This window comes from Schistocerca piceifrons, chromosome 8 (assembly GCF_021461385.2).
Source record: "Schistocerca piceifrons isolate TAMUIC-IGC-003096 chromosome 8, iqSchPice1.1, whole genome shotgun sequence".
Lineage (NCBI taxonomy): Eukaryota > Metazoa > Arthropoda > Insecta > Orthoptera > Acrididae > Schistocerca > Schistocerca piceifrons.
In genome coordinates this window covers 495673781-495688004 of record NC_060145.1, presented here as the reverse complement: position 1 = coordinate 495688004, position 14224 = coordinate 495673781, and positions in this window count along the sequence as shown.

Here is a 14224-nt window from a genome sequence, read left to right as displayed (position 1 = left end):
GCAGTCTACTTACACTCGTTTTCAAACGCGATGCATTTACCTTGCTGCGTCGTCAGTGTGAGAGTGTGGAGTACAGAAAATCGGCAGCAGTGCATCGGATGCTAACTACCGGACTCCAAGGAGAGGTAACGTACGGTACTGTGGCATCGTTAGTCTCTTGCAAAGAAGTCGCCTTTGAGCTACTAGTTTTCAATCGCGATGCATTTTCTATGTTGCATCGTCAATGTGAAGGTGGGAGGGGTAGAAATAATGGGCAACAGAGCATCGTATGCAAAGCACCAGTCTCGCAGGAAAGATAACGTACGGTGACTATAGTATCATTTGTCTCTTGTATAGAAGCCGCTTTTCAGTTTCTAGGTTTCAATCGCGATGCATTTTCCTTTTTGCATCGTCAGTGTGAGATTGCGAGGGGTACAGAAAATGGGCGGTAGTGCATGGGTTGCAAACTACCGGACTCCCAGGTGAGATTGCGTACGGCGACTGTAGCACCGTAAGTCTCTTGTAAAGAGGTCTTCTTTGAATTTCTAGTTTTCAATCGCGAACCATTTTCTGTGTTGCATTGTCAATGTGAAAGTGCGAGGGTTATAGAAAGTGGCAGTAGTGCATCGGATGCAAACTACTGGATTCCCTGGAGAGATAACGTACGGTGACATTAGCATACTTAATCACTTGCAAAGAAGTCGCCTTTGAGCTTCTAGTTTTCAATCACGATGCATTTTCTGTGTTGCATCATCGATGTGAAGGTGTGTGAGGTATAGAAAATGGGCAGTAGTGCATCGGATGCAAACTACCGGACTCCCAGGAGAGATAACGTACGGTGACTGTAGTCTCGTTAGTCTCTTGCAAAGAAGTCGCCTTTGAGCTTCTAGCTTTCAATCACGATGCATTTTCTGTGATGCATCGTCAATGTGAAGGTCCGACGGGTAGAAGTAATGGGCAGTAATGCATCGGATGTAAACTACCGGACTCCCATGAGAGATAAGATAGCAAGAAAGATAACGTACGTTGACTGTATAATCGTTAATCTCTTGTACAGAAGTCGCTTTTGAACTTCTAGTTTTCAATCACGAACCGTGTTGCATCGTCAATGTGAAGTTGCGAGCGGTAGCGAAAATTGGCAGTAGTGCATCCAATGCAAACCACCGCTTGAGCGATAACGTACAGTGACTGAAGCATCGTTAGTCTCTTATATAGAAGTTGCTTTTTAGCTTCTAGGTTTTAATCGCCATGCATTTTCTGTGTTGCATCGTCAATGTCAGATTGTGAGGTTTACAGACAATGGGCAGTAGAGCATCAGATGCAAACACTTGGACTCCCAGGAGAGATAACGTACGGTGACTGTAGCATCGATAGTCTCTTGCAAAGAAGTCGCCTTTGAGCTTCTAGTTTTCAATCGCGATGCATTTTGTGTGATACATCGTCAAAGTGAGGGTGTGAGGGAGTACCCCCCCCCCCCCCCCCGCACTTGTCGACCTTAATGACAGTGAAAAATTAAACCGCGGGCACCTAATGGAAATTTGGGAAAAGCAATCGTCACTGAAGTTAATCTGTCGGTAAAGAGGGAGGAAAGGGTTGCATCTAAATGAAAGGAAAAATGCAAATGAAATTGGTGGAAATTAACTTTGAGAAAAGGGTACAATTAATAAAGAAAGTAAATGTGCGGTCGTTACATCAACAATTAATTGGCGTTAATTAGATATTTGAGATTTGGGGAAAATTACGGTCGCCAGTCCTATGGACAACTACTATAACAACTGAAAACGAAAGATTAATGCACATACAATTAGCACTAAAAGCATGGCAACTGAAGGTTGACACGTGTTGTGTGAAAACTGAATGTTTGTCGGAAGTAATAAATTTCGCCACACTCTGACTTAATTTAGCAAATAATGAATAAAACCGGAAAATTGAAAGTTAGAGACTGAAATTAATAGTGAACTTTGTTTCTGAAGCACTACGAAATTCAATAAAATAAGGTTAGTCTTGGGCTACCTCAACAATCATTTCAAATGCTACTTGAATCTACGCAATTTAGAAATAAGAGATTTAACTTTGAACTTGAATTAAATGATTCTGAACAATTAACAATAATAAAATTTAGTACATACCAAGCTGAGCTGCAGTCACAGGTACTCTAAAATATGGTAACAAAACTCGCACTCTTAATTTCTGCTTGTGTAATCTAAATATTGTAGCCAGCTATGAATACTTTAACTGAACTTTTAAATTAAAGCAGTGAAATGGAATGATATTACTTTAATGCTGGCGCATGAATTTCAACGACACTCGGGTTCATTCCAGAAAACGAAGGGACCCTGCTTGGTAATGAAATTGGGACAATGAGCAACAAAGGTTCATGCTAAGTTGCTGTATTTTTTGATGCAACAGTTTAAAAAGCTGAGGTCTGCCATATAGTTCTAAAACTGTACGTGCTTTTAGTCTTCCTTGTTGGTTGATTGAAGGTTTGCAGTCGTCGATCGGGGGGTGGCGACAGTCACTCATTGTCGGCCGTCGCTGTTGCAGAAGCTGAATGTTGGCGCACCTTCTCGACACGGTCACCACCTACTCCAGCCAGACTCTCTTCTGCCCGCGCTCCACGCGGCAGAGTTAACGCTACCAAAGATCCAAAACACTTTGGTTCTCCACACGACCTATCGATGTAATCGTTCGATAGCATAGTATTCCCTACGCAAGACCCAGCGTAAAAATACAAATAATATTTACAAAACAAACCAATTATACATTTACATAAATGCATAAATATATATAGACACAAATAGTAAAACAATTACAATATATAAAGACTCAGAAATGTCATATCTTCAGGTAATAAAATAAGGAAAAAATTTATAGTGTAATAGATGGAAATAGGAGGATAGGCATTTCCGGTGTTACACGTGCCCCACATTGTCTGAGGATGTTCGTATAACCTAAACAGACTCAGAAAATGTCCCAAAAAAGGAAAAAAAAAACAACGGAAATGCATATACTCAAAACATCAAGAAAATTTAGCATTCGGCTAATTAACCATAAACCAATTTGTAGACCATAATAATTGAGTGGAGACACTCCTAACCTTATTCCACTCTGTCATCTTACACAAAAGAAAACATGTTGACAACATATTAAAATTCACATAAAACATATAAAATGGTTCAGCTATTCTAAGTCAGAAAAATTCCTAACAGCATCAAGAAATAGAATACTATTTACAAAATTAATCAGAGTACATGGTCATAAAAAACAGGTAAATCAAAATACGCAAATTAATAATTAATTACATAGAATACACATTTTTATATAACCTTTTCATAATTAATATTCTCGTCAGGAGAGTCCACTTATCGCTAAACAAGAAAATAATATACAGCAGATCGAAAAAAAACATAAATATTGACAGCAGAATTCTTTCACATCAGCTGTCCTGGAAGAAAAACTATTCCGCCTTCTGTACCAGCAAGTACAAAGAATGCCGACAGCGGCACAAGAGCCGACAGCGCCTCCGCCTCGCCAGTATTGTTGCGCCCGCCTGTGCGGCACGCTTGATCTCACTCGCCTGTGTAACGGCATTTCCAGAACGTCCGTTCACTGAGTTCTTTCGGAAAAACTCACTCCCGAGTAATCTCAAGGAGTCGATTAACACTATCACAGTGGATAACTTAACACTGTCCATCATCACAAACATGTACTAGCCTGAAACTTAAAACAGCGTCTAAGTACATCGGCAGTGACTAGTAAAACACACATTCATGAAATCTTACAGCTAGTTACAAAACCATATTAACATTCCTTAATCTACTGTGACTCAGCCGAAAACATAAACAAGCAGCTTGGATTTTTCAATTGATTAATAATCAGTTACTCTTAAATCATTTAATCAAAATTAATTACTTATGAATTACAACTTCTTTAATGACCTCTCGGTCGGGCAAAAGCATGGCAACATGGCAAATCCTTAAATCTTACACTCTATATTTACATACGGTACAAATTACCCATTCTGTGGTATTAATCAATCCTTGGTTGGTACAATTTCAAGTCTACAATGTCCCGTATACCTAATAGTTTTCCAGAGCTTGGATACTCTAAGCAATAAGCATTTGTGTGAGGTATACCAATGACTTTATATGGTCCATTATAAACAAACTTAAATTTAGAGATTTCATTGTCTATCTCGCTTGATTTCTCATGAGCTTTTATAAGTACTAGGTCTCCGATTGCAAACTTAGCAAAACGCGCTTTAGTGTCATGACGACGAATGCGAGCATCGGCTTTTAGCTTCATGATTTCTCGCAAACGCTGTTAAAATGCACTACTTCACTCAGCTTTTCCATACATTTCTTTGGTCCACAATGACCATACGCCAAATGGTAGTAGTCTATTATTTCCGTGACATATTTGGTGGGCCAGCATATCCGCCAAATATTACTATCTTCACCCTTACGTATGTACAAGATATGAGCGTATATCTTGTAATACTTCCTTAATTTCTCTCCTTCTGGACTCCTTTCGTCATATCGGGTTTTCACCATATTTAAACAACCGTCCTCGTTCTGATGACGACATAGATTCTTACAGATGTTCACTATTAATTTATGTCCCTCAACTTCTTTAAAATAGTATAATTTGACCACTCCATCTGACTCATCTTTCAATACATCTTGATTAGACTCGGGCAACCGCGATAGCGCATCCGCTACGCAATTGTCGGTCCCTTTTACGTAACAGATGTCATAGTAAAATTGCTGTAAATACAGCGACCACCTAGTCAGTCTTTCGTGAAGTAGTTTACAATCCTTCAGATAAGAGAGCGCCTTACGATCCGTTGAATAATCACCTTACGGCCCCATAGGTAACCCTTGAACTTCTTGAATCCCCACACGATAGCGAGACACTCTTTCTCAGAAATCGTGTAGTTTCGCTCACTTTTTGATAAAGTCCGACTCGCGAACGCTATCGTCCGGTGTTGCTTATCCTCTCCTTCACCAACTTCTTGGAACAGTTCTACCCCCACCCCGTAATTCGACGAATCCGTCCCCAGATGGAAGGGTAGCGATAAATCAGGATGAAATACTATGTTAGATCTTAACAACTCGTCTTTTAATCTCTCGAAAGCGGCTTGACAACCGTCAGTCCACACAAACGGAACATTTTTGCGTAAGAAGTTATTCAAATTTTCATCATTAAACACCTGTCCTTTTACAAATTTACGGTAAAATCCTGTGAGCCCTAGAAAACTTTTTAACTGTTTCCTAGACTTGGGTGGAGGACAATTCCTTATTGCCTCTAGTTTCTCTGGGTCTTTCGTAATACCAGCAGTGGTAATTACATGCCCTAAAAATTTGTTCCTGCTTCACAAATTCGCATTTCTTTAGCTTTAGAGTCATTCCGCCTCGGCGCAATGCTCTAAAAACTTCATCTAACAGGTCACAATGGTCATGCCAAGTGGCATTGGCCAACAATAGGTCGTCAACATATACAGTTAATCTTGAACTCAAAGCCGGCCCTAGCACTTTGTCTAGGGCCCTGATGAATACGGTCACAGATATATTAAGTCCAAACGGCAGTACTCTATACTGATAACACCAGTCCGCAAACAAGAAGGCGGTGTATGGCCTAGATTCTTCTTCGAGTTCTATTTGCCAGTAACTATCCGCCAGATCGAGGCTAGTTATGAACTTAACGTCATGGAAACGTTGCAAAATCTCCTCCATACTCTCTGGTCTGTCTGTTTCGCGTTGAACGACCCCATTCAACGTGCGTGCGTCAATCACAATACGCACATTACCATCCCGTTTTGCTACAATGACCAAACCGTTATTGTATGGACTCGTACTTCTTTCAGTCACTCCCCATTCGATCATCTTATCTATCTCCCGTTGCACTGCTTCCTTTTTGGACAGCGGTATAGCATACAGTCTCACGAAGAATGGTTCGTGAGGAATTACATGCAACTTGCATTTATATTCTTCCACAAGTCCCGGTTTGTCTGAAAACACACTCTTATTCCTCATTATTACTTCATACAGGCCTCGTCTTTGTTCATGTGTTACGTTTGACACACCGTCTACAATACTTTCCAATTCACTTTCTACGTTATTGTCAATGCCGAGAGTCCTCACATTACAGTACTTCAAATCCATACCTACGTCAATAGCATCCGGCCAGTTAACAATGTGTATAGGCTGGTATTGCCTATGCACACCGTCTCCTGCCTCATCAAAACTAACTACTATTGTGTTATCTTGTGACGTACACGTCAAAGCTTTGCTTTCGCAATTAATCACTGCACGGTACTTTAATAGCCAATCTAACCCGATAATTACATCCGTAGTCAAGTCTGGCACGACGACAAACTGTTGTTCAAATTGTGTCCCACATATCTCGAAGTTGACAAAAATCTGTTTTGTGACCGGTTTATTGGCCTTCCCAGTAGCACCGATAATTTTCACTCCTGTTACTGGCATAACTACGATGAGAGGTCTGTCTTTCAGTAACTCAAATATTTTCCCAGATACAGCACTCAATTCTGCACCGGTGTCAATCAACACGTTTAGTTTTAGGTCGTGCATATTAACAGACTCTACTATCTGTCTACACTTGTCCTCGACTGTTTCTTTATTTTCCCACAATAAATCCTCGTCTATATCCAGGTCATTCCAGAAAAAATCATCACGCTTTGATCCTAAATCCGGCTTATCTAGAGGCTTTTTCAGCCTCTGTTGACATACTGTTTTAATTTCAACACGTTTGTTCTGAGGCTTAGTCTGTAGCTTCGCCTTCAATACCGAAACCTTTTCCTGTAACTCGTCTACTAGTGAGTGTTGCTTTGCTATCAATTCACTAATTGCCACCTTCGTTGATTCCTCTTCGGTCAGATTGATCTCATCTGCCAATCTACCTGGAGGAATGTGCCCAGTAGTATCTGCAATTACTTCCTCTGGATCTGCGCAACCCACACTGCTACCGTACGACCTTATAACGTCAGCTTTAACCTCATACACGCTGTAATCTACGTGCTTTTCTACCAATCGTGTCCGGCTATCAGTAAAATTTTCGTAATCTTTCTCCTTAATACTCTTTCAATGTTTAAACTGGAGTTTTGCGTCGGTTGGGTCGGCTACTTCTACCACTATAACTTTCGGTAAGGTCTGCCGGTTAGGGCCAGAACTTTCCGTTACTATTTCAACATCCAACTCCTGCGGGACGAAACACGACGAATCTCGCTCGTGCTCCCCATTAACATCAACTATTTCTGGTAAAGTCTGCCGGTTAGGGCCAAAACTTTCTATCACTTCACAAACACTATCTTCCTGCGGGACGAGACGCGGCAAATCCTGCCCGCGCTCCCCATAAACACCTCTCCCACCCTATAATCTCTTAGTTCGTCGTATAGGCGACCGAACTGCCTTTTCCAGACCTCATCCCTCTCAGCATCCCCTCGCTCGATGACGGACGTGTTATCCGACATCTGATCTTCTCTCAACACTTGCGAATCATTCTTAAACTCAATCTCCAGTTCCGCTGTGGGTGTTACAGCTGCCACTTTATAATCGATTTCCGGAACACTACTTAAATTGTTCTCACCGACAGTGAATGTATTTTCTACTGCCGTGTCTACAGCTGATCTACTACTTGTGGGCGCACTCCTTTCTCCTAACACTGGCACGCTCTCCCGCCGTTGATTATTCCATACGGAATTTTCATAACGACGACACCTGGGTTTTCTCCTGTTATTGGGCCGCCAAAATTTCTCCACGCCCGGTCGGCACCTCACCGGCGCGGCTAATGGTTTCCCAGCAGATCCGCTCCCCGGATGCTGGTGAGGCGGCTTATCACACCCTCTGGCGTTATTACTATTCTGTGAAGCCCGTATCACGTTAGTATGATACTGGTTCCCGTCACTCCTGTTATTATTTGCATTGTACCGATTGTTATGACGGTCCGAACCATTATTGTTATTGCTACCATGGTTGCGGTAAGCATTATTCCCATGGTTATCGTTGTTGTGGTACCCGTTGTTGTTACCACAGCCTCTACCACTGTCGCGATTATTGCGCCAATTGTCCTCGTCCTCAACTCTTTCCAGGATATCATTGATTGTCTTGTAATTGCTTCCTACGTAGCGTTTTGTATCATGCTGGAAGCTTCTTGTAGAGTTCCCAGACGTCGTAACTGCCGTCTGCTTCACGTCTGCTGTGCAGCGAGCTACGTTAATTTAAGTATTAACTGTATTTTTCTTACTTGTCACTTCTTCTTCAGTGTGTTTTTGCTTTTAGGAAGCTTTAATTGTCGAGTGCTAGTAATAGTGTTCCCTGGATTTCGTGTTTGTTTTGAATACAGTCAGAGAGTCCCTTTAGTCAACCATAGTGCCAGTAGTGCTAGTGTTTGTTTTCAATACAGTCCAGAGACAGGTAGTGCTCTTTTCATTGTTTTCTACAAGAAGTGTCTAGCAACCACAGTTTAGTCAACAATCAGCCGCCTTTAGTGAATTAGCAGTCTAGTTAAAACTTGATTAACTGTCTACAGTAAATTGATTTCTTAGGATGGATAGGATGTGTGACTGCTATGTACGGACACAGGAGGAGCTGGCCACTGTTCGCGAACAGCTGAGCGTGTTGATGGCCGCGGTCAGCCGTCTTCAGGCTGCTGTCTCGAAGTGAAGCGGCAGTGGGGAGTCTGGTGCGGCGCATGGTACACCCCAGGTGTTACATGCTTCACCTACTGTTCCTGCTGTCGAGACATCTTCGCGGGTACCGGGCGCGGTTGGGCCACCCTCTCCCCAACGGGAGTGGCGGGTTCATCGGCGTTCGCGGCGCACGAGGCGGAGGGTCAATGTGGAGGCTGGCCGTGTGGCATCGCCCGCTCTGCCTGTGGGTGGACATGTGGCCGCTCCTTCAGAAAGGTCCGAGCAGGCACACGGGGGAAGGGGTTTATTAGTTACTGGGAGCTCCAACGTTAGGCGGGTGATGGAGCCTCTTAGGGAAATAGCGGAAAGGTCGGGGAAGAAGGCCAGTGTTCACTCTGTCTGCTTGCCGGGGGGTCTCATCCGAGATGTGGAGGAGGCGCTGCCGACGGCGACAGAGAGCACTGGGTGCACCCGACTGCAAATTGTTGCTCATGTCGGCACCAATGACTCCTGCCGTCTGGGTTCAGAGGTCATCCTCAGTTCGTACAGTCGGTTGGCGGAATTGGTGAAGGCGGAAAGCCTCGCTCGCGGGGTGGAACCTGAGCTAACTATTTGTAGTATCGTTCCCAGAACCGATCGCGGTCCTCTGGTTTGGAGCCGAGTAGAAGGCTCAAACCAGAGGCTCAGACGATTCTGCGGAGATCTGGGGTGCAAATTTCTCGACCTCCGCTGTCGGGTGGAGAAAGGTAGGGTCCCCCTGAATAGCTCAGGCGTGCACTACACGCCGGAAGCGGCTACAAGGGTAGCGGAGTACGTGTGGAGTGCACATGTGGGTTTTTTAGGTTAGAGAATTCCCTCCCAAGGCCCGACAAAATGCCTCCTGAGACGCGGCAAGGTAGGAGTAGGCATAATGCAACAGGGAATAACAATATTAATGTGCTAATAGTAAACTGCAGGAGCGTCTATAGAAAGGTCCCAGAACTGCTCTCATTAATAAACGGTCACAATGCCCATATAGTACTAGGGACAGAAAGTTGGCTGAAACCAGACGTAAACAGTAATGAAATCCTAAACTCAGATTGGAATATATACCGCAGAGACAGGCTGGACAGTGAAGGGGGAGGCGTGTTTATAGCGATAAGAAGTGCAATGGTATCGAAGGAAATTGACGGAGATCCGAAATGTGAAATAATTTGGGTGAAGGTCACGGTTAAAGCAGGCTCAGACATGGTAATTGGATGTCTCTATAGGCCCCCTGGCTCAGCAGCTGTTGTGGCTGAGCACCTGAAGGATAATTTGGAAAATATTTCGAGTAGATTTCCCCACCATGTTATAGTTTTGCCGGATATAGACTGGGAGACTCAAACGTTCATAAGGGGTGGCAGGGACAAAGAATCCAGTGAAAGTTTTTTAAGTGCTTTATCTGAAAACTACCTTCAGCAGCTAAACAGAGAACCGATTCGTGGCGATAACATATTAGACCTTCTGGTGACAAACAGACCCGAAATATTTGAAAGAGTTAACACAGAACAGGGAATCTGCGATCATAAAGCGGTTACTGCATCGATGATTTCAGCCGAAAATAGAAATATTAAAAAAGGTAGGAAGATTTTTCTGTGACAAAAAGCAGATTACAGAGTACCTGACGGCTCAACACAGATAGTGTTGAAGATCAGTGGACAAAATTCAAAACCATCATACAATATGCGTTAGATGAGTATGTGCCAAGCAAGATCGTAAGAGATGGAAAAGAGCCACCGTGGTACAACAACCGAGTCAGAAAACTGCTGCGGAAGCAAAGGGAACTTCACAGCAAACATAAACATAGCCAAAGCCTTGCAGACAAACAAAAATTACGCGAAGCGAAATGTAGTGTGAAGAGGGCTATGCTAGAGGCGTTCAATGAATTCGAAAGTAAAGTTCTATGTACTGACTTGGCAGAAAATCCTAAGAAATTTTGGTCTTATGTCAAAGCGGTAGGTGGATCAAAACAAAATGTCCTGACACTCTGTGACCAAAATGGTACTGAAGCAGAGGATGACAGGCTAAAGGCCGAAATACTAAATGTCTTTTTCCAAAGCTGTTTCACAGAGGAAGACTACACTGTAGTTCCATCTCTAGATTGTCGCACAGATGACAAAATGGTAGATATCGAAATAGACGACAGAGGGATAGAGAAACAATTAAAATCGCTCAAAAGAGGAAAGGCCGCCGGACCTGATGGGATACCAGTTCGATTTTACACAGAGTACGCCAAGGAACTTGCCCCCCTTCTTGCAGCGGTGTACCGTAGATCTCTAGAAGAGCGTAGCGTTCCAAAGGATTGGAAAAGGGCGCAGGTTACCCCCGTTTTCAAGAAGGGACGTCGAACAGATGTGCAGAACTATAGACCTATTTCTCTAACGTCGATCAGTTGTAGAATTTTGGAACACGTATTATTTCGAGTATAATAACTTTTCTGGAGACTAGAAATCTACTCTGTAGGAATCAGCATGGGTTTCGGAAAAGACGGTCGTGTGAAACCCAGCTCGCGCTATTCGTCCACGAGACTCAGAGGACCATAGACACGGGTTCACAGGTAGATGCCGTGTTTCTTGACTTTCGCAAGGTGTTCGATACAGTTCTCCACAGTCGTTTAATGAAGAAAGTAAGAGCATATGGACTATCAGACCAATTGTGTGATTGGATTGAAGAGTTCCTAGATAACAGAACGCAGCAGGTCATTCTCAATGGAGAGAAGTCTTCCGAAGTAAGAGTGATTTCAGGTGTGCCGCAGGGGAGTGTCATAGGACCGGTGCTATTCACAGTATACATAAATGACCTTGTGGATGACATCGGAAGTTCACTGAGGCTTTTTGCAGATGATGATGTGGTGTATCGAGAGGTTGTAACAATGGAAAATTGTACTGAAATGCAGGAGGATCTGCAGCGAATTGACGCATGGTGCAGGGAATGGCAATTGAATCTCAATGTAGACAAGTGTAATGTGCAGCGAATACATAGAAAGATAGATCCCTTATCATTTAGCTACAAAATAGCAGGTCAGCAACTGGAAGCAGTTAATTCCATAAATTACCTGGGAGTCCGCATAAGGAGTGATTTAAAATGGAATGATCATATAAAGTTGACGTTGGTAAAACAGATGCCAGACTGAGATTCATTGGAAGAATCCTAAGGAAATGCAATCCGAAAACAAAGGATTGCTTGTTCGCCCACTGCTTGAATACTGCTCAGCAGTGTGGGATCCGTACCAGATAGGGTTGATAGAAGAGATAGAGAAGATCCGACGGGGAGCAGCGCTCTTCGTTACAGGATCATTTAGTAATCGCGAAAGCGTTACGGAGATGATAGATAAACTCCAGTGGAAGACTCTGCAGGAGCGACGCTCAGTAGCTCGGTACGGGCTTTTGTTAAAGTTTAGAGAACATACCTTCACCGAAGAGTCAAGCAGTATATTGCTCCCTCCTACGTATATCTCGCGAAGAGACCATGAGGATAAAATCAGAGAGATTAGAGCCCACACAGAAGCATACCGACAGTCCTTCTTTCCACGAACAATACGAGACTGGAATAGAAGGGAGAACCAATAGAGGTACTCATGGTACCCTCCGCCACACACCGTCAGGTGGCTTGCGGAGTATGGATGTAGATGTAGATGTAGATTTCGGATTCCGTGCGGCGATCACGCAAATATTCCAACTTGCGGATCCAGCCCTCACGAAGCTCCTTCATCGAGCCACGCGAATTCACATCGAAAGGCATCGATACGACAAATTTGCGCCAGACACTTTGTTGTTTTTGCTCTGACCAGTATTCAGCCCCAACGCTTGGCATCAGCAGCCAACACGCCAATAACCACATTAATTTTTCTTTCATTAGTCCATGATCTGGGTAAAACACTTCACAATTTTTGATGAAATCCGTCGCGTGTATACCGCATTTTTTCAAGGGGTTGAACCGCTCCTCTTTCGTCAACAATTCCGAACTATGTGCACAGATTGGCATATAGCTCTGTTTTTCATCAAGTTTCTTTTCTAATTCCGACACTTTCGTAATTACTTGGCAAGTGGTTTTCGCAAGCGTTTCCACTTCCCTCTTTTTCTCTTCGCAGGTATTAGCCTGCTTCCTCAATTTAGTATCTACTTCGGACACTAAAGCCTTTAAAGTTTCCACCTTCTGTTGATCCTCTTTTTTCACTAATTGAATTTGTTCCGTCACCTTATTCTCGATGATCGGAGCAACTGCTTCTCCTACACTTTTCTCGAGTCTGCTAATTTCGGAATCAAAACGAGTATTTATGCTCACAATGTCCGCCTGAACGCCTATCATTTCCTCTTTAAGATTACCGATTTCGGTATTAATTACAACAATATCTTCTTTGATTTTATCAACTTTTGGGTTAACAACTCCAACATTGTTGTTAACAACATTAATAGCTTTGTTCTGATTGTCTAGCTTCCTGTCAATTTTTTCAGACTGAGCTTCTTGCTTGGCAGACTGAGCTTCTTGCTTGGCAGACTGAGCTTTAATTTCTGCCGATTGAGTTTCTATCTTGCTGGCCTGAGCCTTGATTTCGTTAATCAAAACATTCAATAAATCAGTTAAATTCCCGGAAACCAGCGGTTTTACTTCCGTAGCGGGTGCCTCTTTAATTGTCCCCCCGTATTGGTCATCAAGGGGTTCAGATTTGATTTTCACTTCCGATTCCGAAACATTTTCTAAAGTTTGGAATTCCATTTCTCCTCTTTGTTGCGTTTCGGCGGTCGCGTCTTTCATGCTAGCCGCCTACCCCTGAACAATGGGTTCCGCGGTGAGCGTTTCCCACTGTTCGACCGATTGTTCCGTATCCAAGTCTACCAAATTTTGGTAATTGTTGCATTCACTCATTTTAATAATTTTCAATATAAATGCCAAATCTCAAATCTAATTAGGATTCCTCCCGCTACTTTTTCTCGCTGATGTAACTACCTGTTGGTAACCAGAACTTTATTACGAGATTTGCACAATGAAAAATTCGTGTCCAGAACAACCTCAAATCCGAAGATTGTCCTGTCACCAGGTCACCACGTGTAACCTCCCCCTCACTTATCGACCTAAATGACAGTAAAAATTAAACCGCGTGCACCTAATGGAAATTTGGGAAAAGCAATCGTCACTGAAGTTAATCTGTCGGTAAAGAGGGAGGAAAGGGTTGCATCTAAATGAAAGGAAAAATGCAAATGAAATTGGTGGAAATTAACTTTGAGAAAAGGGTACAATTAATAAAGAAAGTAAATGTGCGGTTGTTACATCAACAATTAATTGGCGTTGATTAGATATTTGAGATTTGGGGAAAATTACGGTCGCCAGTCCTATGGACAACTACTATAACAACTGAAAACGAAAGATTAATGCACATACAATTAGCACTAAAAGCATGGCAACTGAAGGTTGACACGTGTTGTGTGAAAACTGAATGTTTGTCGGAAGTAATAAATTTCGCCACACTCTGACTTAATTTAGCAAATAATGAATAAAACAGGAAAATTGAAAGTTAGAGACTGAAATTAATAGTGAACTTTGTTTCTGAAGCACTACGAAATTCAATAAAATAAG